The sequence below is a fragment of the Nyctereutes procyonoides genome, unplaced genomic scaffold (genome assembly GCF_905146905.1).
Source record: "Nyctereutes procyonoides isolate TBG_1078 unplaced genomic scaffold, NYPRO_anot_genome, whole genome shotgun sequence".
Taxonomy (NCBI): Eukaryota; Metazoa; Chordata; class Mammalia; order Carnivora; family Canidae; genus Nyctereutes; species Nyctereutes procyonoides.
The window spans coordinates 64,791,030-64,816,878 of NW_026575049.1; the positions used below are offsets into that span (position 1 = coordinate 64,791,030).

General features: G+C 36.4%; 1 protein-coding gene across 4 annotated transcripts in view; it reads right to left on the reverse strand.

Moving 5' to 3' along the window:
* Window positions 1–25,849, reverse strand: part of PELI1 (pellino E3 ubiquitin protein ligase 1) — a 58,980-nt gene that overhangs the window by 28,876 nt on the left and 4,255 nt on the right. Inside the window, exon 1 of one of the 4 annotated variants that reach the window (XM_055328058.1) lies at window positions 1,193–1,274. The exons of the other annotated variants lie outside the window; for them this stretch is intronic. The gene's annotated coding sequence lies outside the window, so the exon portion shown is untranslated. Of the gene's footprint in view, window positions 1–1,192; window positions 1,275–25,849 lie in introns of those variants that run through there. 4 annotated transcript variants of the gene reach the window in all.

The window sequence follows — 25,849 nt, forward strand, 5'->3', positions numbered from 1 at the left end:
CTGTTGCTTCCCAGCATTCCATATCTGTGTCGTATCCCCTGAAGCTGTTCTTCAGTAAATCTGCATAATGTTTCTTTGGCCCATTCTGCTGGCAGCAGGCCCACTTGGTTACTCTGAGGTAAATTTGCTCCGGTATTCTGCTTTCGTCTAACCAGTGTAGATGCATGTCCAGTTCAGGAAACACATCTGTAAAAATGACCTCGGCATATTCTAAGATTTTGCTATTTGGTGATCCTGCCTTGTCATGTGATTCTAGGCTGATGAAACTGCTTAAGAAGCCGGACATGACAGGTCCAATACTCATGTAGTTGTGGCTGTGCCTTAAACTTGAGCCTACAACAAAACCTGAGGACCTGCCAATTTTTAGATCTACATTCCAACTCCCTTAATTTTGGATGTGTGTTTTTTGTTCAACAACTAAGGTAACTGAGATATCAACAGCTCACATGCTATCATCATGAACTATCTTAATGATTAAATGTCAAGCATTAAGAGCATAAAAGTTCCTTATGTACTTCAAGCTTTGTGTTTATACCAAATAGTCTCCTGAGGGAATACGGTTTTCTTAAAAAACTCTAAGAAAACATTAAAGACAAAACCTCCATATTTTCTACATGATTATGGCGAGTTATTTTTATAATGAGACAAAGAACCCATATTCATAAGGGAGAGAAGGGCTAGAATTAAATCTCCAAGTTCTTTCCCAGTCTGAATTCTTTTTTCTTTTCTATTTATTAAAGTCTTGTTTATTTAAATGATCTCTACACCCATTGTGGGGCTGGAACTCACGACTCCAAGATCAAGAGTTGGATGCTCTACTGACTGAGCCAGCCAGGTGCCCCTACTTTTTGCTTTTCACATGTACTTTATTTTAATAATGTCTGCTTATAATATCATGTAGACCAATCAAGTAAGAAAACAAAACTTTAAGCAGTTTTCTTGGTTGGTGGGAATCAAAGTTCCCAAATGTTGGCAAATGGACCTGAATCTCAGTGACCTTCCGCCTACTCTTCTTCCATATTTAGCTTGGCTTACAGGTAGGTGTCTTAAACTTCCTCGTCTCTTATCTATAGTGTCTGAACTTCTAGTAAATATCCCAATTGAGCTTCGGGACCAATGATAAACTTTTAGTCCCCTGAAAACTTCTAAGAATCATTCTAGAAAAAGACTAAACCAAACAAAGTACACTTACCCCACAATTTCTAGGCCTTCTCAGAAGTTTCTTTTCTTATGGTCCTATTTTTCTTGTTAGTTGTAGTCTAGGTTTTGATTTCACCTTTGGACACAACTAACCTCTGAGAGCGTGCTTCTTCTCTAATCTCTGAAAACTTCCACAGATGTAATCAAGGACTCATTCCTCACAGTCCCTTTACCTCTAGCCACACCCACAGCAGGTGTGTTATTTCATCCTTTAGTTCTGCCTCACTGGTGATGCATAGGTCATGTTCTTCTAATATATACGCAAGCTCATACAGATAGCATTGGCTATAATGTCTTTACTGAGTATCTACATGTTCCTGGTTTTTTACTTGCCAAATCCATCCATCTCCAATCCTTTTGGAAAAAGGAATACTGGGGCCTAAGATTTTTTCAACAAGGGTGGAGAAGGAAGAAAGAAGAAGGGGGTGGGGGAAGGGGCAAAGGGGCAGGGGGTGGAGTAAAAGAAAGTCACTGGTATTAATGCAACATATAATCACATTCTAAAGCTGGAAAGAGACTTAAAGAATATCCTTCCTATTCAACTTGCACAATTTTCCTTTCAATACCCTCATTTATAGATGAGAAAAATCTATATCCAGAGAGGATAGGTTATTTGATGAAGTTGTAGGGCTAAACAGTGGAGCTAGCTAGCAGATCTTGTGACTTCTGTTAGTCTGTTCCATAGTTTTGGAGGCAAAGCCACAAGCACTAAAGAACAGAACTGTCAGCCAACAAATAACTCATACCTTGTACTGTGCAAGTATTATCATAGGAGATAGCCAAGTATTCACCTTTAGCTCTATTATTTGCTGTGTTGGTTGTTATAATTTATATCATAAAGAGAAAGCTGAAAATTAGATAAATAAAAGTTTGATGACCGGCATACCGTGGAGATTTGTTTCTCTTTGCTCACCAGAGGAGCTATGTCTCACTGAACTGTCTTGTTCACTCTCCCACTGTGTGGGCTTTTGCTAACCTGGAAGTCTCCTTAAACGAACCAAAGAAACCCAGATGTCAAAAGTACTGCCATAGATAATCCACAGAATGGGAAAAGTATTTGCAAATCACTTATATGATATAGATATATTTATATGCAGATATATAAAAAACTCTTGCACTTAAATGATAAAAATATAAACCCAATAAAAAATCGGTAAAGGATCTAAACAGACATTTCTCTAAAAAAGAGATATACAAGTGAGCATTAAGTTCATGAAAAAATACCCCACTCACTAGCCGTTAGGGAAACGTAAATCAGAACTACAATGATGGATGTGTGGGTGGCTCAGTGGTTGAGTGTCTGCCTTCAGCTCACGGTGTGATCCTGGAGTCCTGGGATCAAGTTCCGCATCAGGCTCCCCAGAGGGACCCTGCTTCTCCCTCTGCCCATGTCTTTGCCTCTGTCTCTCTCACAAATAAATAAAATCTTAAAACACACACACACAATAAAATACCACTTCACGGCCACTAGGATTACCAGAGTCAAAGACAGATAATAAATGTTGGCAAGGATGTGGAAAAGTTGGAATCCTTGATCACTGCTGGTAGAAAGGTAAAATAGTGCAGCTGTCATTTTGGAAAACAGTCTGGCAGTTCCTTAAAAGATTAAACATAAATTTATCATACGACCCAGGAATTCTACTCTAGGTATGTATCCAAGAGAAATGATAACATATGTCCACACACAGACTTGTACATGAATGTTCATAGCAGCATTATCATACAGTCAGAAAGTTGAACAACCCAAATGTCATCCATCAATTGATGAACAAACAAAATGTGGTATGTTCATACACAGGATATTTGGCAATAAAACAAGATAAAGATCTGTTAAAATCTTTAGTAAAAGGCGAAAGATTTATACGATCTGAAGAGAAACCAGAGTATAAGATCTGTTAAAATCAAACACAAATGGTGACCAGACTTGAAAACTCCCTGAGCAGTCATATAAGCAAAGTTTAATTTAGCTTATTATGCAAGGTAAGTGAAGTTATCTTAACCTGGGTCACTTCTAAAAATCATAAGCAAAATTGTTCCTCCAAATTGATAAGGTGACCAATAACCAATTCTCTTTCCTTTAAGAAAATTCCAATATTGCAAGTAATCACCATAAAGAATAAACATTCATGCCTTCACACTATCTAAGCTACTTTATATGCTTCTGAGCTTTATATACCTCTGAGTGTCCTTCCACGTTTTCATTTGAGTGCTCCTCATCTGCAAACTGTCTTTTTGGTGTGTACTCAATATATTTCTATTAATTTCTACTTAAGTGACTGATTTTACTTTTTTTTTTAATGAACCTTTGACAGTACTGATACATGTTACAACATGGATGAACCTTGAAAACATCATGTTCAATAAAAGAAGCCACTCACAAAGGACTACATATTTATATGATTCCATTTATATGAAATTTCCAGAATAGGCAAATCCAGGGGCAGAAAGGATGATAGGTAGTTGACTAGGGTGAGGGTAGGGAATTGGAGTTTGAGGAGTGATGGCTAAAGGCTATGGGGTGTCTTTTTCAGCTGATAAAAATGTTCTAAAATTGATTGTGATGATGGCTGCACAACTCTTGTGACTATAAAAAGTAGTGAGGTATATACACTTTAAAGTATGGTATATAAATTATATCTCAATAAAGTTATGAGAAATAATGAAGAAACAAAATACCACCACATTAAAAAAAAAAACCCTGCCATAAACTAGAAATTACTGAATATTGGAGTACGTCTGGAATTCAAATATTCATCTTTTGAAGAATATAAGATCAGAAGAACTTATGCAACTTTAGAACTTGCAGAAGTTAAAAAATTCTATTTTAACTCCAATTACTTGTTGAACCAGAGAAGTTGAGGGAAGTAATCATTTGAACATTCTACAAGTTTTCACAAACCAAGCTTAAGATTTTTCCAAACCAAATCTTTCTGTACTAGAAATCACAAAATTCACAATTAGGTTTGGAACTTCTAATCTCATATTGTTTCAGTCTAGCTTTAACTGCACACATGAATTTTTTGGTTTATGTTTCGCTGTCATTTTACATCACCTTCGATGAAGGCAAATGAGCACGGTGTTTCCTCCAACACCAATCAATTAATCAATTCTCTGACGTCAAGTGGGTGCCCAAACAATTTAATTCAATTGACACTACCTATTTGGGGTTAACTCAGATCCCAGAAGTTAAAGGTCCCAAAAGACCATCCCATTTCTAATGCCAGTCGCAAATCCCAGGCTATCTCTACTTCTAATAGGCTATAAACTGGGGGTTTCCATGCCCCACTCCACATGTTCCATAATTTACTAATATGACTCACACAACTCATGAATACACTTCACTTACATTTACCAGTTTATTATAAATGGAAATATTAGCTACAAATATTAGCTTATAGTCCTATTTGGCTAAATAGCTAAAAATAGTTTAAAAACTATCATTTCTAGGTTACCAGATGATGGTATCTCTACACAACAAGATTATAAAGAGCTACCCCACTTCCAACATTCTAGATTGGTTATTTTCCATTAAATGCTTATTAAATGACTTTTTTTCTACTAACAACAGCAATTGTAGGCTTCCCTTGCAGCTTAATTAACTTAGATGTTTGAGTAGTTTTCAAACTGGGGGCTGTGATTCCCCTTCATTTCTTTTTTAAGTAGGCTCCATGTCCAGTGTGGAGCCCAATGCAGGGCTTGAACTCAGACTGAGATTAAGACCTGAGTGGAGATCAAGAGTTGGGACATTTAACCCAGAGCCACTAGGGTTCCCCCTCCTTACTTTGAATTTGGTGCATCTAGAGTAACTAGTAATGCAATTACTAATCTAACAAATTATCAGTGAGCATTCACTATAATGCCAGAAGCTATGGAAGTATTCAAACCAATGCAAAAGGTGTAATTCTCTATACTACCACTTATTTCCTTATTGTTAGGGAAAAAAAGGTATAAATCAATCAGCCCAGCTGTAATCAGCATAGGACAGGTACTACATTAAAGTAAAAGACTATAGGTACGATAAGACCTCAAAGAAAAGTATTAGCACTTTAGTGGAGGAGGATCCAGAGAAATCTTCATAGGAGGTGTATTTGAGTTGGGCCTTATGAGACAGACTAGATTTTGATAAGCAGAGAAATGGCAGTTCAGGTGGAAGAAACGGATGCATCAAGACAAAAAAAAAAAAAAAACAAGGAGTAAAAACTATATTTTTTATATATTATATATTGTGTGCTCAAAAAAGGGTAAGTAGATTCCCTGGCGTGAAGGGACCAGGTAGGAGACCAATAAACAGTAAGTCTATGGAAATCAAGGAGCCTCTGTAAGCTCAGTCACTCCTGGCAAGCACTGAATAAATGCCTAATAACTCAATGAGACAGCTCAAAGGCAAAGAAATGCCACATATAGTGGGCCTTAAGGGTCAGGATCAAGGGAATGAACTTTATTCTGGAGTTTAACCTTTAAACAAGGTTTCAGAGAGAGGAAGAAAACAAACGTGTTATCTACTGGGTAGTAGGTATTAAGAACTTCAAATATGTTAAACTCAAACTCTGCAACTGTCTTATAACAGATGAGGAAAACAGGCTCAATAATTTGCTCAAGGTCATTGAAACTGAGTGGTAAAAGTTGTGATCTGAACTTAAGCCCCTGTCCTTTCCACCATTCTACACAGCAAAGGTCAATCAATCAAACCATGGCCAGAAGTTGTCTGCCAAAAAAAATCTATAATAAAAATAATGTATTATGTCAAATTTATATTTTTAGTCTGGACTATCACCACAATATGGAAAAATGGGTTTTTGCCAATTTGGGTGGAATTTTGGGTACTGTGACCCAAAATTTAAGCTGCAGTAGCACACATTAAATTCACTTTGGGGATTCTTAAAGAGTCATCTCAAAGAGTCATCTTTCAGAATAGAGTAAACCAATATAAGAAGTTAATCTGAATACGGAGAGGGAAATATATGCCATATGCATTAAGACAAAAATGGGTGAAGTAAGCTATGGAAAGCCCCAAAGGCACAGGTACCATGGCCCTTTTTTTTCTAGTTACTGATTCTCCTCACATGTTAATTTTTTACTATTTAGGAAAATCTACATTGATGAATATAGGGGCTTGTATGGGGTCCCTCAGCATTTGTGTACTGTTGTGTATTGTTCAACTTCTTCCAGGGAGAAGGCTGTTTTCCTAAGGAAGGTTGTTACCAACCAGAGGGATGGGTTTGTATCTATTTTTTCTCAGAGTAAATGGATCAAGAACAAGCCAGTAATGTTGCTCCTTGAGTGAGATGAGTTACCTAGATGCTTCTGCAATGCAAATACATAAAAAGACTAAGAAACCGTATATGCAGCTAGAAGATGCTCATGAAACTATCTGAAACCACCCAGATCGAAACTGCTCACATAAAACCTCTGTTTGATGTTGGACATGGTCTTCATACTTTTAAGTGCTCAGCACCAGGACAAATATGACTAAGTCTGAATTTACTTAAAGGAATTTCTCGAGAAGCTAGGTGGGGTAGGCTGGAAGAAAACCAAAGAAATCACTCACCAATTAGGACATTTAGTATTTGTATATCAAAAAACAAAACTTCTTTTTAAAAAATTCAGTTCAGTGCAATTACTGATTCCCCTTTACAGCCTCATCATAGAGAAAATCTCTTTATATTTTTTTCAACAATGGACAGACTACCAAGACCAGAAAAATATTCTCTTAAGACATATTAATTTGCAAAAGGCTAAGTTGTTAATAACCCTTTTGCTGATGCTTATTAAACAAAACAACACAACATAGAATGAAAGCATAAAACCCATCAAATTCCATGCCAGTAAGGGTGATCTGAAAAATTTTCAGAGGCATGATTCTGTATACACTTGGGAGACTATGCTTTAATAGGTTACAACATCACAGCAATATTTACTAAGTAATGTTCAGTCAGGTTTAAGATTTTATTTATTTATTTATTTATTTATTTATTTATTTATTTATTTATTTATTTATTTATGAGAGACAGAGAGAGAGAGAGAGACAAAGAGAGACAGAGAGAGACAGACAGGGAGAGGGAGAAGCAGGCTCCACAGGCAGGGAGCCGGACATGGGACTCGATCCCGGTTCTCCAGGATCACGCCTTGGACTGAAGGCGGCGCTAAACCACTGAGCCACTGGGGCTGCCCAGTGAGTCAGTTTTTTAACATTGGTGAATATGGCTTCAATTGACAGGTGGATGTCTCTGAAACTTTGCGATGCTAAAAATATACTCATTTAATGCTCTTTTAACTGTTTTTCTCAAATTCTATTTCCAATGAGCCCCTGACTGCAACAACTGCAATTGTGCTAATCACAGTTCTATTCCTTGTCAAAGGATTATTGTACCTGAAATTGGAACTAATCTGGAAAATCTAGGCTTTTGCCACAGTTAACATTTGAAAGTCAGAATTTAGCTTCCCTCTAACTACATCTGTTAGGACTGACCACTAGGTAGGAGTAGATCCTTTTTCCAGAAAAGTTCTCCACCTTAGTTGACTGCCTTTTTTCCATCAGTTATCTCAAATAAAAACAGACTCTTCCCACTCATATTATTTAGAAACTATATTCTATATTCTAGGTACCTGAAAAGATGGTATGCTCTTAAACTGAGTTTCCTTTTAAGTAATTTCAGCTCAAGCTAAGGTTGAGCCACGAAAAAAATATCAACCAGTTTTCTTCACTCAAAACTGAGAACCTATTTGTACCAAAATTGAGATAGAAAAGTGGGTGTGTGGGGAGGGGAGGAGCATAGTTTTAAAGCCCAGAAAGATAACACTGTCCTATTCTGCAATTTCTAAAATTGAAGTTATTAGTTCAGCAAACATTTACAGGGTGTCTACCATGGGTCAGCTCTTGTGCTAGGAGTTGCACATACAAAGATTAAATGAGCAATATTCCTCTCTTAAAGGAACTATTAAAATCAGGACACTTTTTTTGCTGCTAGAATTTTTTCTGAGATATGCTTTTTAAATCATTTAATAATAGTCCTCCAAGCAAAGTTATATATATGAGACACACTTCTATGCTTTCAAAACTGAGAGATCGGATTTGCAAATGTACTTTTTTTTAAAGTACTGTAGGGGCGCTGGGGTAGCTTAGTTGGTTGCGTGTCCGACTCTTGATTTTGGCTCAGGTCATGAGTTTAGGATTATGAGACTGAATCTGTGTCTGCTCTGACTGTGGAATCTGCTTGGGATTCTCTCTCTCCTGCCTGTCCACCTGCATGCACTTGCGTATGCCCTCTCTCACAAAAATAAATAAATAAGGGCACCTGGGTGGCTAAGTGGTTGAGCATCTCCTTTTGGCTCGGGTCCTGGGATTGAGTCCTGCATCAGGCTCCCCACAAGGACTCTGCTTCTCCCTATGCCTATGTCTCTGCCTCTTTCTCTGTGTCCCTCATGAATAAATAAAATATTTTTTAAAAAGCCCCAAATAAATAAATAAATATATTTTAATTGCCATCATCATTTCTTTCTTTTCCTCTCACTAAAGAAAAATCTTTTTACAGGACCTCAAAAAATTTCTTAAATTTTACATTTTTAAACAGAGTTACAGACTGAGCTAAAGTAATGTGACATCTATAATGAATTTTTTAAAAAACTCTTTATTTGCTTATATATTGTCATCTTTAATTATTTGTCCTAATAATGACTCATGCTTTTATTAGAGTTTTATTGTTAGTAAAGACCGTATGTTTAAATTTCTACATGTATTTTTTTTTTAAGATTTTATTTATTTAGTCATGAGAGACACAGAGAGAGGCAGAGACAGGCAGAGGGAGAAGCAGTCTCCCCACAAGGAGCCCAAAGTGGGACTCGATCCTGGATCCGGGGATCATGCTCTGAGCCGGAGGCAGAAGCTCAACCGCTGAGCCACCCAGGCGTTCCATTCTATACATATCTTTAAATTTCATATAGCTTACAATTCTCAGCAAGGATATCCTCTCTTAATATTTTCACATTAACATTTGTCCAAAAATTGGGTTTTATGTAAGCTAAAAATTATTTTTCATAATAGAAATAAAAAAGATTCTAATTAACATAGTTCTTTCTCTTCGAAGGCCCTGGCACAGATATAAAATTGCTGATATTTGATCAATAAGTTTGATGGATTTTTTTTTTAACCTTTGACCTAAACTGGTCTACCACTATATTTACTGAGCCAAATATCCACAAGGACAAACGGCAAAGCTTCCTATTCATTCCAGCAAAATCAATTAGGTTACTCACATTTACTGAACACTTGCCAAAAGCCCCTCCCCCTGCTTTTTGGTATCAATAAAAAGCATTCTTATAATAAAGGTTTATTTTGTTTTGGAAAAAAGCCAGGGTTCTTAAATTCACTGTTACTTTGCAACTCCTGCTTCACTTGCCTTCTACATTGTGTAGGTGGAGGAAAGAAACCAAGACATTCAGAACAAAATGTGAAGTCAAGGGAAATTTTTAGACAGCAATAAATTGTGAAATGACTTAAACTTACTGTCAGAACAATCTTTTGTAGAGAAACATAAATGTAGGAACTTTAACATACCCTTGGCATTCAATGAAAAAATACTAGGCTCAGAATACCATAAATTCAATTTTTGTTTAAAATAGTTTGGGTTCTTTTTTATGTAACTCAATAAACTGCAATTAAAATTATATTTGAATAGATTTTGTTTAATTGCTCCTCTTAGGGCTTCAAAAAAAGACAACTATTTACTAATCTATAAATTACTCTTTTTTTGTGAATATGAAAATGTTCTTCAGTAAACATTTAAAGTATTTATAAACTTTCCAAGACTATTCATTTAAAGTCATGCTGTATTTTGAAGAGTCCACTTTAAATGAATGTTGTATTTGTAAAACACAATACATATATAAACCCAAATTAATATTGTAGATTCTAGAAGATAGAGTACAGACTACAATTGCTAATCTATATACAACCAAGGAATTTCTTTAATGACTAATGTTAGAAGATTAACCTAGAACTTCTAAGGCAATGTATGTACTATTTTTTCTTCGAATCATTGATTACTTCTTAACAATATAATTTTTATTAGAAATGATTTTCAACTTTTATTTGTACTACAAAGAGTTATTGTGGTGGCTGAAATAGCTTCCCATTTGATGTGTCCCAATAAACTCCGTTACTTTTTTTTAAAACCATGTGTCTTTAGGATCCACCATAACTCAAATTCTCCCAACTTTTCCCCAGATTTAAAAATGATGTATCAGGGATCCCTGGATGCCTCAGTAGTTTATGCCTGCCTTCGGCCCAGGGCGTGGTCCTGGGGTCCCGGGATCGAGTCCCACGTCGGGCCTGCTTCTCCCTCTGCCTGCGTCTCTGCCTCTTTCTGTTGTCTCTCATGAATAAATTAATAAAAAATCTTAAAAAGAATAAAAATGATATCACATATTCTTGACAAAAAACATGAAACTGAATATAATAAATGCTAAGTAAATAACTGTCATTTTGGGATCCCTGGGTGGCGCAGCGGTTTGGCGCCTGCCTTTGGCCCAGGGCGTGATCCTGGAGACCCGGGATCGAGTCCCACGTCGGGCTCCCGGTGCATGGAGCCTGCTTCTCCCTCTGCCTGTGTCTCTGCCTCTCTCTCTCTCTCTGTGTGTGTGACTATCATGAATAAATAAAAATTAAAAAAAAATTTAAAAAAAAATAAAAAATAAAAGAAAAAACCCTAAAATTTCCTCAATACTATAGAATTGTATTGTAAAGTCTTATTGGGATATTTGTACTCATTCATATATATATTAATGTAACATAAGAAATGGAAGGAGCTAGGGATCCCTGGGTGGCGCAGCGGTTTGGCGCCTGCCTTTGGCCCAGGGCGCGATCCTGGAGACCTGGGATCGAATCCCATGTTGGGCTCCCGGTGCATGGAGCCTGCTTCTCCCTCTGCCTATGTCTCTGCCTCCCTCTCTCTCTCTCTGTGTGTGACTATCATAAATAAATTAAAAAAAATTAAAAAAAAAGAAATGGAAGGAGCTATCTAAATGATATTAGAGATTGAAATGTAAATGATTTTCTACTTCATTTCATATTTTTGATATTAAAAAAATAAAAGTATAATAGGTACTTTATTTTCCTTTTCAGTTATAACTGAGTTTCCATTTTCAGACTAAAATCAGTTACAGTAATGAAAGCATTTGTTAGTGTCCCTCATCACCCCTTATTGTTCCTCCTCTCCCAAAGGCCCTGAGTATCTCTAGGAGAGAACCTTAGATTTCATAGTTCTTTATGAACTTGCTGGTCTAAAATCCCAGTTGGCTTAAGGCATTAAGGAAGTATTCACCTAGAAAAACATGTGGATCTATAAAGACACTGTTATATATCATAAAACTACTTATCAGCAAATGTGGTTACTATAGCTAATAGGAAAATTAATAGTACGGTTATTTGTTAAAATAGCACCAAATTTTAAAATTTTGATATTCTCAAAACTCTTCAAAGGTGACAAGTCTTAGCAATTCCCATTTATATATTGCTCTAAAACAGTAATTTGGAAGTGAAGTCATACAAATTCCAAATTAGCAGTGAATACTAAATTAAAAAAAAAAACAGAGGAAAAAAAAAACAAGATGGAGAGAAAGACAAACCATAAGAGACTCTTAACCACAGGAAACAAACAGGGACCCTGAGGGGGGGGGATGGGGTAACTGGGTGATGGACATTAAGAAAGCATGTGATGTAATGAGTACTGGGTATTATATAAGACTGATGAATCACTAACTTCTACCTTTGAAACCAATAATACATTATATGTTAATTTAACTTAAATAAAATTCAAAAAGTAATTAAAAAAAATCAAACTGGTCTTCCTTAGTTGAGCCCTAACTCTTAAAATGGAAAAGATATAACAAGAGTTAAGGACATCTATTTTCTGCCTCCCAGCAGACATTCACCCTTCCTGTAATATAATGGTGTCTTTATTTCCGTCTTGGAAATTATAATTTATGTATATCTGGTTGACATAGTTGACTATGTCCTCAACCTCAATGGCTGGGTATATAGCTCACTCCTAGACAATCCCGGCTTCATGTTCCTGTGGCCACAAAGAAAGTGGGCCAGTCTGAGCCAATAAGATGCAGTGAGACTTTTGCTGGGGCTTCTAGGAAAAAGATGGTCACTCTTTCCAGATACAGAGGATACTGCAGGGATTTAAGGGCTGAAGGGATTAAAGTTATCTTCTACTCAGGTAGGGCTGGAGAATAAAGCCAAGAAGGAGGAAGCAGTGCCAGGAAAAGCACAGAAATTGAGTCTCAACATTAAAGCCTTGGGTGGAGCTATCCTTGAAGCCATACCTATCCTGGTCCAGTCCACACAAATCAATAAACCTTTTCCCCTCTTAGGCCTGTTTGAGTGCAGTTTTCTGTCACAATAGAGTCTTAACTGACATAACTATTTTAAGTGTGTTTGTTTACCCAAGACTAAATACACTAGGCCACAGAATTCAGTTCCAAAAACATGGTAAAACAGACTCTTCATAAATGATTGTTTATTTTTTTTATTTTTATTTTTTTATTTATGATAGTCACACACACAGAGAGAGAGGCAGAGACATAGGCAGAGGGAGAAGCAGGCTCCATGCACCGGGAGCCCGACGTGGGATTTGATCCTGGGTCTCCAGGATCGCGCCCTGAGCCAAAGGCAGGCTCCAAACCACTGCGCCACCCAGGGATCCCAAATGATTGTTTTTTAAAGTCCACTCTCCTTCTCAAGATCCTCTCCTTGCCAAGTTCAAAGGCTACAGAAGACTTTATACCTTGTGCCTTTATATTAAGACAAAGGAATTTCTTTTTTTTTTTTTTTGCCACAAAGAAATAAGAATTAAAAACCAACAATGGAAAAAAGAATAAGCAATGGGGAAGTGGGGAAGTAAATCATCTACAGAAACTGTAATTAATAACCAGATGTATTTTTTTTTATTAGAGGCCTAAATGAGAGTCAGGGACTAAAACTTATTTAATTAAGCAGATTCAACTACATACAGAATCTAATATACAAAGGCCTTAAAATACTAAAATCAAAGATCCTATTCAAAAAGAGGCTGATAAAATTAAAAGGAAAACTTTTCCTTGGGGAATTGAAATATCTATGGCTTTTAAAAATAGGCAAATAACTACATAATTTCAAAAGAGGTAATATTTAATCATAACCACAAAAATTACTGATTTTAAGCATACTATGTGAATATGACATGCTTCCAAGTCATTCTGAAAATATTTAGCAAAAAAATATTTAATAGAGTAAGTAATTCACAACAACTAAAAAACACTTTCGAGTAATATATAAAATTTGTACTCCTACTTTCTAGGGATTTTGGTGACTAAACTGCTAACAAGAAAAAGAAAAAACAATGCATGCAGAATAAAATGGAATTAAGATGTATATTCTTGTGTTTCTCATACCATATTCAAGTGAGCTTTTAACTGTATACTTATCTTTTACATTTTAAACAAAGTAGGAGTACTAGAATGATTATAATACTCATATGGTCACAATATCATTAATATGGAGACTGTGTGCAAGAGTATGAGACACACTATTATTAGTTGAGATGAAGTAAAATAGAGTAGTTAAGGGAATTCTGGAGTCAGACTGTCTATGTTGACTCCTGGCACTGTCATTTTTAATAGTTGTAAGTCTTGGACCAACCTTACTGAGGTTCAATTTCCTTATCTGTAAACCTTAGATAATAAGCAATAATGTTAACATGTATGCAGTACTTATCATAAGTGACAGTTATTTTTAAATGAACTTTAGTGAATAATTGTTTTACTCCTAATGTTCTTGGGAGATAAATAATATCATCTCTCTTTTACAGATGAGAAAACTGAGGTCCAGATCAGTAAATTACCAGAGGTCATACAGCTAGTAAGTGGTAGGGTTGGCACTTTGGATAGAAACCTGAGAAGTTTTGGTTAAGAGTCAATACTTGTAAACATAACAGTCTATTACCTTTCAATAATATAATATTACTAACCCCAAAAGAGGTGTTTTGAGAATTAAACCAAGTACCTAGCACATTGTAGTATTTCAATAAAGAATTACTGTTATAGCTCTTTTGATAGCTGATTCCTTTTTACTTGGATATTTATATTGTCAGTTGCTAAAGAGAATTTGGTGGGGGAGAACAACAACCCTGGAAATTAATTTTTATGAAGAGTAATAAATCACTCTTCAAACCTTCTGTAGCCAGGGACTTTGAGGCTCCCATAAATTTGCCACTGAGCATGGGAATTTGAGGTACCTTTGAGATATCCATGGACATTAGAAGCAATTGTATATACAGGTCTGGAGCTTGGGCTGGAAATATAAGCCTGGAAGTCTTTGATATACAGATGAAATTACCTAGGGAATGAGTATAGAGTATGAGAAGAAAGCCTAAGATTAAGCCTTGAGGAGTTCAAAAATTTAGGAATCTGAAAGAAGTAGCACCTCCTGAAGGAGATTTTAAAAAGCAACAGCATGAAACTGCTGATCCATGGTATATAGTATCCTGGAAGTGAAGAATGCTTAAAAAAGTAGGAATTAGTCAGCAATGTCAAATGTCCCTAGAAGTCAAGTAAGATAAATATTGAAAAAAGTATCACTCAATTTAGTAATATGGAGATAGCAAGTGATCTCCATAGCTATTTCAAAGGAATAATGGGATTTCATTTTATTTTAAACACAATTATGTATCTTTTTTATCAAGAACAGCAAGCAAACACTGGAGATATGTTGATAATTGAGTCTCCCTTCTTCCTCCCTCCAGCCTCCATATTGCCCATCCAAGGAAGGCTGTAATGGTGAGATATTCCACAATGAAACTATAGTCACTGGAATCTTCCTGATTGTAATTATGCACAGTATTGGACACTAGATAAACAAGGAAAACCAAGACTCAGTTCTTGTCCTTAAGAAATGTATGTAAAACAATTTAATGCCAATGTAATATGGTAAAAGTAGTGTCTGGGCCCTATAGAAGCAAATAATACTCATCCCAGTTACGGCAGTAGGGTCAGACTGCTTTATACAAGAAACATATCCACTCCTTCATTTTTCTGAGCAGCTCCTATGCACTGGATCCCTGGAACACAAATAAACTAAGATCTCTGGATTCACACAGCTCACAAATTAGCAAAATGTGTCCAGATATGTCAAAAGAGAAATTCTAATATAATGTGATCGGTGCTATAACAACAGTATTAGCCGAATGTTAATCAATGACAGTAAAATGTTAAAAAAAAAAAAAGAAGAAAAAAGAGAGAGAGAGAGAGACCCTAACCAAAACATGGAGAAGTTGGAGAAAATTCTATAGAAGAATAAAATTCAAGATGGGCTTTGAAGGATGAAAGTCCTCAATGAGAGATGTTTATTCTATGTAATAGCATATGCAAAAGTTCAAAACTGTTTTGAAAACAATGAGAATTTCATTATGACTTATGTACAGTAATGAAAGGAAGGAAGTGAGAGAAGCTAGAGGTAGATGAGGGATGAGTCCTTATAAGGACTTTATAAGCCAAGATAGAATTTGGAGCAGATCTTTAAAAAATAGAAAAAAGATGTATTTATTTATCTGAGACAGAGAGAGAGTGCACGCATACACAAGCAGAGGGTGGAGGAGTGGACGTGGGGGCCAGGCAGAGGGAGAAGGGGATAGTCTTAAGCAGACTCCACCCTAAGCACAGAACTTGATCTCACCACCCTGAGATCATGACCTGAGCTGAAACCAAGAGTCAGATGCTTAACAGGCTATACTACGTAGAACAGATCTTATAGGAAATGGGAGACCCAGAATGGACTAACATAACTATGTTTTTTTTCAGACTCCTTAGCCTGACAAACTAGATTCATGATTCTGTCCCTTGCTCTAAGGTATCCCATCCCTAATCTATTTCCATAAATGGCACCACTTAAACCCAGTAATTGCTCATACCAGAAACCTGGAAATCCTTAATAGCTCCTTCTCCCTCATTTTCTATATTGTCTGCCACGATGTCCTACCATTTCACTTTTAAAACATACTCAGCGTCTTTGCTCATGCTGTACCCTCAACTTAGAATGATATTCTGCTCTTTGCCTAGCTGGCTCCTCTTTCTGGAGACAGTAGCTTAAATGTTAATTCCTTAGAAAGTGTTCTCTGATCATCCAATATACAATATCAGGTTCCCATCTGGTATTCTCTCTCAGCACCCAGTTCTGCATTTATTTGTATATTTACTTGTTTTTAATATCTACTCTCCTTCCTAGTCTGTGATTTTAATTAGGAACTGTCTCATCCTGTCCTCTCACCACATACTCAGTGCCTGTACAATAGAAGTATTCAAGACAGACTGGTTGTAAAAAAACAAACAAACAAAACACACACACATTTTTTAGGAAAATAACTTTGAAAGCACTATGGAGGATATGTGAGGAGGAAGAGGAGGATGTGAAAAACATGAGGAGACTAGAACCAACAAAATCAGATAAAAAGAGCCCAGGTGAAAAGATAAAGAGCCAGGCAAAGGGAATGTAGAAATGAGGAAAGAGAAAAGCAGTACTTGAGAAATCAAGGCACAACTGACAAGTTCCTGGCTTGGGCAATGTATAGTGAAACCTTAACTTCCACCAGGATTGAAGGAGACAGAACAGATATTGAAAGAATGAAGATAGCTTCTTGACAACGCTAAGTCTGAAGAAAATGGATTAATAGGTCTAGTGGGCACTTGAAAACTTAAATGTGGCACACAGATCCTGGGTTGGGGAACAGTTCTTTTCCTCTCTTTTTCCACTTCTACAAATCAAGACTCCAGTATGAATAAAAACAACTGTCAATTTTTGATCACCTACGTTATGCTTGACATTGTGCTGAGGGTTTTATGTATTATTTCTATTCCTCTCAACAAGATTAAGTAAGTCAACTGCCCAAGGCAATAGAGCTGTTAATCAGTGGTGGAAGGATTTAAATCCAGTTTTCTTTATATCAAAGCCTCTTAAAAATATTTTATTTATTTATTCATGAGAGACACACACACACACACACACACAGAGAGAGAGAGAGAGAGGCAGCGACATAGGCAGAGGGAGAAGTAGGCTCCATGCAGGAAGCCCGATGTGGGACTCTATCCCAGGTCCTCAGGATCACACCCCAGAGCCCCAGGCAGACGCTCAACCGCTGAGCCACCCAGGCGTCCCTATCAAAGCCTCTTTGAATACTACCTTACCTATTATTATTCTAACTTGAATGACCATCTATGAAGTTGGTTCTGGAAAGTGAAAAACAGCAAAACTAAAGGAGCTATCAGACTGAAAAGATAGGGAATGAACCTAGAGAAACGAGGCTTCAAAAACAAGTTTAATGAAATTTCATGTGAAAGAGTCTGAGAAAAAGAAGTGGAGTTAAGATTTAAAGACCCAGCCAGAAGAACATCAAACCATCGTAACACTTTTCTAAAATATGTTCCATGGTATACAGCAGTAACACATTTGAGAGCTTGTTAAAACTGTAGAATCTCAAGGCTCATCTGGACTTATGGAATCAGAAAATGCATCTTAGTATGATTCCCAAATAATCTGCATAATACATTAATGTCTGAGAAGCAATGGTCTGATCCTACTACCTAGACGAAGATACCAACCAGGTTAAAAAACAGTTTGCAGAGCTAAAAGTCAGGCCTCTTGACTCTCAGGCTAGTATTCATTCTGCTTCACCATGTGCCCTTCAAATAGACACATCACTTTGAATCTCAGTAACCTGATGTTTTGCCATTGAAACATTTAGGAGTTGAAATGAGTTTAAATCAAGTCACCACTAACCATTTTATTTTTTTTAATTAAAAATTTTTTTTTCCACTAACCATTTTAAATGCTTCCACTCCACTTGGAATTTTAAATGTTCCCATGAATTTTCTCCAGTTTTTTTTTCTTTAAGATTTATTTAGGGATCCCTGGGTGGCGCAGCGGTTTGGCGCCTGCCTTTGGCCCAGGGCGCGATCCTGGAGACCCGGGATCGAATCCCACATCGGGCTCCCGGTGCATGGAGCCTGCTTCTCCCTCTGCCTGTGTCTCTGCCTCTCTCTCTCTGTGACTATCATAAAAAAATAAAAGTTAAAAAAAAAACCTATAAAAAAAAAAAAAGATTTATTTATTTTGAGGGGACGGAGGAGAAATAGCATGAGCAGGGGGAGGGGCAGAGAGAAAGGGCAAGAAATGGACTCACTGCTGAGCACAGAGCCAAGCTAGATCTCAGGACCCTGAGATCATAACCTGAGCTGAAACCAAGAGCCGGACGCTTAACCAACTGAGCCACCCAGGTGCCCCTTCCAATATTTGTTTTTAACATCACGATATGTCTTTGCCCATTGGGGATATTCTAACAGAATACCATAGACTGGATGGCTTATAAAAAACAGATTTATGTCTCACAGTACTGAAGACTGGGAAGTCCAAGATCAACACTGGCAGATTAGGTGATGAGGAGGGCTCTCTTGCTGGCTCATAGATGGTCATCTTTTCACAGTATCCTTACATTGGCAGAAGGAGTGAGGGATATCTAAGGTCTTTTATAAGGTCATCAATCTCATTCATGAAGGCTCTGCCCTCATGACGGAATCCCCTCCCAGAAGTCCTCCCTCCAAATACCATCGTATTAGGAATTAGGTTTTAATACGTGAATTTTGTGGGGGATACAAACATTCAGTCTATGGTACTACATGAAATACAAACATGCTATCTCTGACCACAAAGAATTCTTAATTCACAGAATAAGTGAATTACCATCTCTCCAACTCTGTTCAATGTGAAAAAAACAGTAAAGACTCAAAAAAAAAAAAACTTTCTACTGGCAAGTCATTTAAAATCATGGAATTGTGGAGTTGGAAGAGATGACAGATTTCATCTAGAATGCCAACTATCTAGCTGCTGACAATACAGTACCAAAAAAGGGGTCAGGTATTATGTATATCTGCATGGGTTGGTTCCAAAGAGGGCTATCATAGAGTTGCTAACCTTGTAAAGATAAGGAAAGTTAAGACCTAGAGAGGTTAAATGAAATATATGAGGCACTCACTAAATAAATGGATCAGAACTCCAGGTCTCATGACTTCTGGTATACTGGTTTTTATCCTGCTTTTCCTCTCTGATACATTTATTCAATAAAAAAATATAAAAACCTTTTCATGTAATAGCAAAAATCAACCAATTAAAATTTAACTGAGAATAAACAAGTCTTCAATAAGTCCTATAACAAAGACATACATGTAAGTACCTTCAAAGTTTTAAATGAAGCCCACAATCTCTAGGTTGTATCATTGTGATCAATGAATGATCTCTGACTCAGATTGTTTTCTGACAATTTTACTTCATGGTGAGTTTTTCCATGTGACAATTCTTCTTTAGAGTTTAGCCATGATGACTCAGGGCACCTAGATGCTACGAAAGAGCTTTCAATTTAAGAAGTAGGAGGAGAATGAGGGGGCATATTGAATCATTAACAGCCTACTCAGTTCTGAAATCCAGCAAATCCTTTTTGGAAGCCATTTTAAAGGCAGCTTCAGGAGGCAAATTCTGGCTAAAGCCTTTAAAGACTGGTCTTTAAGAGCTCAACTACATACAAATAAATTGGTATACCATTTCTAAAAGAGACACAACCAAGGAGTTTTAACAAAATGTGAATTTCTTTTTGTTAACTATACGTTATGAATTTTTTAAAAAAGGTCTGGTGTCACTGAAGTCACATACATGATCTAGACTGAACAGTTCAAGAGCAAAACTCAAAATTCATTGCTCCTTTGGTGAACTTAGTTCAGACTTAGTTCAGAGACTGAATCATGCCATTTTAAATTTTTTTTATTTATTTATGATAGTTACACACACACACACACACACACACACACAGAGAGAGAGAGGCAGAGACATAGGCAGAGGGAGAAGCAGGCTCCATGCACCGGGAGCCCGACGTGGGATTCGATCCCCGGTCTCCAGGATCGCGCCCTGGGCCAAAGGCAGGCGCCAAACCGCTGCGCCACCCAGGGATCCCAATCATGCCATTTTAAATGAAAATTACAGTAAAGCAGTTAAGTAAATCTAAAAAACTTTCAGATACATGAAGTTTGTCTATATTACTGTGGTTTCTAATTAGAAGCAACCACTACTTTATGAAACAAACACACATTTAACACATTTCTCACAAAAGATAAACGTAATTAGTTTTGTAATTTGGATGTTTTGGTCCTTTGTCAAATTTAAAGAATAGTAGTAAGAAACAAATGAAAGAAAAATCCATTATGTTAACAGTAGTCTAAATTAAAGAAAATCAGCTTTTAGTGCTTCTAGTACATGCAGTTCATTAAATCTGGCATAGACCCAGAGGAACATGAAGTACTGTGGGTATCATCTGCCAAAACCCAGGAATCCAACACTCAGGTTTTGAGGAACCAACAAAATACCTCCAGTTGTCTTCAGTTATCGTTAAAAAATAAAATTAAACTTTATGAGGCCTTCTAAAGATTAAGCCAATTGACAGGCTGCACACTACAATGAGCATCTAACCAGCAAAAAAATCAGGGCCAGTCATCTTATAATTTATTCCATGAAAGGATGAAGAAGTTATAAACTTCTTTACCACATTACTGATCTTTCTACCCTTTCCTCTTAATTGTCAAAAAAGCACCTTATCAGAAGTCCGGACAGTTTTTTTCCAAGGCCATTTATGATTAACCATTATTACAGTGATGGTGAAGTCCCTGATTGATGTTTTTAGAAAAGACAACATACACCAAGAGTTGAAAATGGTGTTTGAAATTCTACGAGGCTGTTAATTCTGTCAAATTTTGCTAGTTTAGGTTTCATTCTGGATGGATGCAGAACTAACTCATGAGGCTTTCAAATCAATGAGTTTACTACTATTTCCTATATTATTCAGTTAAAAAATACTGTATCCTTTGGGTCACAGAGTTATCTCTTAGAGCCTAACTGATAGAATATACCATCTCTCCTCTAGAACACACACCAAAAAATGGGTGGCAAGAAAAGGTAAAAAAGAAGGTAAGCAGGTAAAAGACACAAATAGGACAGATGTTATATCTGTCATCTACCTGTTACTACTTTAAGGCCCTTCATTCATTCCAAGCCCACTCTCCAAGTATAAAAAATAGCAGGCATGTAGAAAACATGGTGGAAGGGCAATAGGCACTAAAGCAAGCAAAGGGGCATAAACAGAGCCAGTGACAAAAATGAAGAGATGAGAGAGAGATGAAGTGAGAGCTACAGAGATGTGGAATACAAATACCTTTCAAAGCGCAAGTTGAAAAGAAAATCCTGGAACCTGATGCAGCAAAAACCTACAGAGTTTAAGTAATAGAGTGAATTTTTTTTTTAAAGGTTTATTTAGTTGAGAGAGAGAGAGAGAGCTTGCAAGTGCATGTGCATGCATGAGCAGGGGGTGGAGCAGAGGGAGGGAGAGGGGTGAAAGGGAGAGAGACGGGGAGAGAGGGGGGAGAGAATGAGAGAGAGACAGAGACAAGCAGACTCCTCACTGAGCATGGAGCCCAGACTCAGGGCTTGATCTCATGACCATGAGATCATGACCTGAGACAAAATCAAGAGTCAGACGCTTAACCTACTGAGCCACCCTGGCACTCCTAGAGAGTGAATTTTCAAATAATTCTTCATTAGTGTTACTTATTATCACCATCATTATTAACATTATTATCATCATTGCTATTATTTCCCAAAATAAATACAGGCTTTATCATGGTCACAAAGTTTAAGTCAACATGAAATTTAAGATGTCCCTTTTGCAAAGCAAGTTTTTTTCTTGAAATGGAAGCTGTATTATTATTATTACTATTTTCTATTTAATAAATTGAGTCTTAGCTCATTAAGTTATGGACACTTAAGCAGATCCAACTTACCAGACTTATCCATGGTCAAGTTTACTATTTTGTGAGAGCCAATTTTTTTCTTTCCTTCCTTCTCTTCCCCTCCCCCTCTTTCTCTTCCTCCTCCATTATAAGCTATTTATTTATTCCACAAAAATGGAAATAAAAACAGATTCGTAATCCTACCACCAAATCAACAGACTGAAAGCTAGTTCTAAAATGAGCCACACATCAGAATGGTCCCACCATAGAATTTCAAAGTCTTTCATGAAAAACTATTATTCTTTTTATTGCATTTTACAGAGCAATCAAAGATAGTTTGTAAAGACCTTCAGAGATAATGGAAAGCCCACGAATTAAACATGGGTTCTCTGTTCCAGGCCAATAGGCTAGTGTTTAAAATACATTACATAATCCAGCATAGCATCCAAATCCTGATAGTATGAAAAAAGGTTCTATCTATATGTAAACCTCTGCATATACATATATATGTGTGTGTGTGTACACACACACACACACACACACACACACACTAAAAGGACCAAAAACTCTGACTGAATTTAAAAAATTAAAGAATTTTATAAAAATGTTTAAAACAGGGAGCTTTGTCAAATATTCCTTATACTGATCCATACTTATATTCTTAGTGGTCACTTTATGCAATTTATTTTATTATTTATATTCTTAGTGGTCACTTTATGCAATATTTTATTATTACTTTTTTTAAGATTTTATTTTTTTTAAGTAATCTCTACACCCACCACGGGGCTCAAACTTAACCCCAAGATCAAAAGTCGCATGCTCTACTGACTGAGTCAGCCAGGCACCCCTGCAATTTATATAATAAAGGTCACAAATTCTACTTAATGCCATTAAATCCTACATATTATTGATTAAAAATACAAAACCATTGTGCTCTTCTATTATGTGTAATTAACTAGAAAAAAATTTTTTTAATTCAATGTTATTGACAAAGTAAAAATCCCTGAAATAAGTTTAGTTTCTCAGGTTGAAAAACTTATCCTTACAAAAAATGAAAATCATTTATCATTTAAATCATTTAGTGCAAAATCATTTGAAACTAGTCATCTCCAAATGTATATCGTTCTATGAATAGATTTTAAAAATCTATATTCATGGAGGGTTTTTTTTTGAGGGGGCCTTTCAAATATTTGGAAGATGAGATCAATTTTTCTATAATAATAAAGATTTAAACACAGTTCTCTATTATGGCAAATCATCATGTTCTGGAAGCAACCACTAATCTGAGAATTGAAGCATGAATTTAAGACCTGAGAGCCAGATTAGTCTCAAACACTAAATGTGTGTTAGTCTTTCAATTCCCCAAGTGTATGCCATAGCAACAAGAAAGTTATACAACTTCATTACATTATAAATGCCATCTCTTCAGTCTTGAATGCATAACACAAAACTTATCTGCAATGATGGTCTTGAGTACTTAATTTTTAAGAAGTGTGCACAGCTTTGTGTGTATACGTTTTAATGCATCAGACAAAACCTAAATATCTAAATGAGTATAATAGTCTCTTCCGTATTAGTCATTCTCAGAAGTTAGATCCTTATTCCAAATGATGCTGCAATTGTCCACAACATTAATAAAACTCCTTTTCAGTCTATGGGTAGATCTGATTTTTAAAAATAGTAATTGCCTTCTCAGAGTGGATATGGATTTTAGAAACAGCCTGAAGTTATTTCCTATTTTCTTTCTGTCCCAAATTCTTTTTGAGTCATATCTGATAAATGAAATGAGATGTCATATGGCTAATACCCTCTTTTTCCTTAAAAACAAGGAGCAAATATAAGGTACTGAGCTATTTTCATGTGTGGCTCCTAAACTGGCTTACAAGGCAATTACCAAAAAAAGGTAGTTCCAAAAATATTTTGAGTAATGCTAGTATCCTTGAAATAAGTATATAGCTTCCAGGGTGACCAAAGTAGACTTATTTTAGTTAAATGTATAAAATAAATGTCCTTACTTTAAAGCAAGATGGATAACCACCCAGGCCCTATAAAATCTGGTGTCCCAGCCCTCCCTTTACCTTTCTTATCCAATCTGCTGTTCCTTCACTCTAACCCAGCCACATTTGTCTTATAGTTTCTTGTATTCTAGTCAAGATTCTCTACCTCAGAGCCATCATACTTGCTGTTTTCTTCGCCTGTGTCCTGTCCCAGGATTATCTGCAAGGCTTACTCCTTCACCTCCTTCCTTCAAGTCTTCACTCAAATACCTTCTCAATGAGGTCTATTCTGCATCCTCCTCCTATTACAACCCACCTGTTCCTTCTTCCCCTTCTCTGCTTTATTTTCTTGTGTGTGTGTGTAAAAGTGTTCATTACAGAAATTTCAAACATATACAAAAGTAGAGAGAATATGAGAAATCTAAGGTATGCATCATCTACCATTGACAATTATCAATATATGGCCAATCTTGTTTCATCTATGCTCCTCTCCTGTCCAAATTATTTTAGAGCAATAATCCAGACATGACATTTTAATTCATAAATACGTTAGACTCTAAAAGGACTCTTGTTTAAAACTCATAGTACATTATCACACCTACAAAAATTAACAATTTCTTTTAATCAGACATCCAATGTCCAAATTTCGCCAATTTTTCATAAACATCTTTTTATATTTAGTTTTGCTCAAAGCAGGATCTAACTAAGGTCTATACATTGCATTTGGTGGATATGCTTCTGAAGTCTCTTTAAATCTTAGAGCTTCCTCTCCTTTTCTTATTTCTTGTTATTTACTTCCTGAAGAAATGAGGTCATTTCTCCTTAAAACATGAAATACTTTATTTTATTGCCTGTGTTTGTTATTAGAATGTAAACACCATAAAGCAGAGCTTTTAGTTTTAGTCTGTATGACTATATGAGTGCCTGACACATAAAAGACATCCAATAAATACTTAATGAATGAATATTTGGCATTCATGACAAAAGTCCATTGCCCACCCAATAGCAGAAACTGCCCATCATGGGATCCCTGGGTGGCGCAGCGGTTTGGTGCCTGCCTTTGGCCCAGGGCCCGATCCTGGAGACCTGGGATCGAATCCCACGTCGGGCTCCCAGTGCATGGAGCCTGCTTCTCCCTCTGCCTATGTCTCTGCCTCTCTCTCTCTCTCTGTGTGTGACTATCATAAATAAATAAATAAATAAATAAACAAACAAACAAACAAACAAACAAACTGCCCATCACCATATCCTTTCCTACTGAGTCTGAACTGGGACTACCAGTTTTCTAAATATAGTACAGGGAGCCCCCACCAAGTAACCAGATTTGGTACCCAAGGTGAAATCTATTCACTATCCCTGCTTTATCTCCCCCTCTTCAAAGTAAGCGTACTTCTATCACCAAAACAGATTCAATTCACCCTGTATGTTGAAATTTAGCAGAAGTTTAGCATAATAAATAACTGACTGTATTTCCTGTCAAGTATGCATAAACATTTCCTAGCTTATTTTAGACAATTTAGGGGAGAAAGCAAATTGCAGCCAAAAAATGATAGAAACAGAAACTGCAGAAGATGGTGGGAAACTAGGGGTAATACGTATTTTTAGAATTAGCAACATCCCAAGGGGTTCATTATAAAAGAAAAATCAGTAATAAATTCTTTGAAAAGGAAGTAAATCACATGTGTATTGAATTTAGAACTTTTTTTTAAACTACATGAATAGTCAAGATTAAGTGGGGAATGACAAATGTCCAAATTTTCCAATTTACAGGCAACAGCAACATATTCTATTTTCCT